This window comes from Rosa rugosa, chromosome 1 (genome assembly GCF_958449725.1).
Source record: "Rosa rugosa chromosome 1, drRosRugo1.1, whole genome shotgun sequence".
Classification (NCBI taxonomy): domain Eukaryota; kingdom Viridiplantae; phylum Streptophyta; class Magnoliopsida; order Rosales; family Rosaceae; genus Rosa; species Rosa rugosa.
In genome coordinates, this window is record NC_084820.1 from 1,857,381 (window position 1) to 1,859,667 (window position 2,287).

The 2,287-nt window shown below is 39.7% G+C and overlaps 1 long non-coding RNA gene across 1 annotated transcript; it reads right to left on the minus strand.

Moving 5' to 3' along the window:
- Positions 1–825: 825 nt before the first annotated feature.
- Positions 826–2,025, minus strand: LOC133726940 (uncharacterized). Its single transcript, XR_009854951.1, has 2 exons — positions 1,681–2,025; positions 826–1,483 (listed from the first exon to the last, which is right to left on the minus strand). It is a non-coding gene; the product is annotated as an uncharacterized LOC133726940 (long non-coding RNA).
- Positions 2,026–2,287: the final 262 nt, after the last annotated feature.

Consider the following 2,287-nt stretch of genomic DNA (forward strand, 5'->3'; position numbering starts at 1 on the left):
TTTTTTTTTTGTCCTCATCAGTAATTTTGAGAAAGTGATCCATTAAACCCAATTTCGTGATCGAGAATTTTGTAATTAAAAGAGATCAGAACCTGTAGTTTCTTGATCCTTAATTACATGAGGACTTGAAGTTCCTCAATGATCATACTCACTAGATGACAATATAAAGTCCCTCATTTCTAAGTTATGGTCATGAAGATAATATAACAATCATCTAAGATCTTACATATCTGATTGATGGCTCCAGAAGAGCACATATTATTGTCTTTTTGCATCTTGTGCCTCCAATATTACCAGAGATGTATAACCTCCCCCTCTCATGGAACTCATTGATAAGAAAGCCGAGTGACATGGCTATACCATGAAATGCCACTAGAAGTGGATCATGGCAAGAGAAAAATCATGAGTCAATGCAAATACTGCCCTAACATCCACACATGTGAGGAAATTAAAAATTGGGCGTGTGTCACCTATGGTACACATTTGAGTATATCATTCTGGCCTGCAGTTCAAAATGAATTTGGTCCATTCCAATTGTTAATATTTCACAATTGATGTTTACTCAAGCTAAGGTAACACTTAGGCCTGGCAACGTGCGGGTATAGTGCGGGTACGGTGCGGGTTCTTAACGGGCCGGGTTTTTAACGGGCCGACCCGGTAAAAACCCGTTAAGTTAACGGGTTTCGCGGGCTAAACCCGGCGGGTTTGCGGGTTTTCCGTTGGAACCCGTTAAAAACCCGTTAAGAGATTTTTTTTTTTTTTTTTTTTTTTTTTTAAGCAACTTGAATTAAGACTTATGTATATAATTTTTTTTTTCCAAATCCATTAAATCAACATAAAATTCCACATCAACCAAATATATACCATGCTAACGGAAGCTATTATGTTGCATTCTGTACAGTGAATAAGCACTAAAGCAACCACATGTAGTTCTTAAAATTAATTCCCCCTTTAAACAATACATGACGAATTTGGGAAATGAGCAGAAACCATGGAAGGTTGAAATTCCCCCTTTAAAGCAGAAACCATGGAAAAGACCGACAAGTGAGCAGAAACCATGGAAGATTACAAATTCCCCCTTTAAAGCAGAAACCATGGAAAAGACCGACAAGTGAGCAGAAACCATGGAAGATTACAAATTCCCCCTTTAAAGCAGAAACCATGGAAAAGACCGACAAGTGAGCAGAAACCATGGAAGATTACAAATTCCCCCTTTAAAGCAGAAACCACACTCTATGCAGATCATCCATCACGGCAAGGAAACTCAGCACAAAAACTTCAACCAATCTCATAAACTCATCTGGATCCTTCAGTTTCTAGTTCTTCATATAAACAACAAAAACATGCTACAACAGTACAACCATATTCAAATTCCATCTCTTTGTCAACTGGCATGGGTGTTCAATTAACTAAACACGCAGCAACAAAATTCAAATTGCAGAAGCTTTGAAACTGGACATGATGAGATCAGAAACCCAGAAATCTATCACAACAAAAACTCCATCATTCAACAAACTGGGATGTACAAAATCACAAAAAAAAACCCAGAAATCTATCACAACAAAAACTCCATCATTCAAACCCAGATACACACTCAGATTTCAGATTATAAAAAGCAATACCCAGATACAAAAACTGCACGGAATCGAAGAAAACCCAAAGCAAAGACATATCCAATACCTTGAGAAATTGGGCGCGCAGAGAGAGATGAGAGAGAGAGAGAGAGAGAGAGAGAGTTGGGATTTGGGTGACGGAAATGAATGGGAGGCTGCTGTGCTCACTGCTCAGATTCAGGGTTGCGTTCCACAGAGAGAGAGTTGCTGAGTCGAAAGGGTCGGAGTGGGTTTGTTTGGAAGTAAACGGGTTCCAATGGGTTCCAGTGGGCTTAGCACGCAAGGCCCGTTAATTTGCGGGCTTTTTGCGTGCGGGCTTTCTAAGCACGAATTTAATAAATGGGCGGGTTCGTGCGGGCTTTTACCGTGCGGGTTTCGGGCGGGTTTGCGGGTCACGGGCTCAAATGCCAGGCCTAGTAACACTCATATCATGAGTTGTAGATCTTGATTTATGGCTCCCAATGAGCTACTATCATGTTACCGAATTTGAAATATTGTTGCATTAATTGCTTCCTATATGGTTGGAGAAGCCTTTATGCCATCGATCGGATATATACTGTATCGAATTTTCACAATAAATTGAGGCATATATGTAATATCATGAACCAGAAGTTCATTGAACCAAATACACTATTTGGCATGATTGATTACGTCATCTTTTGTCTACCATGTTG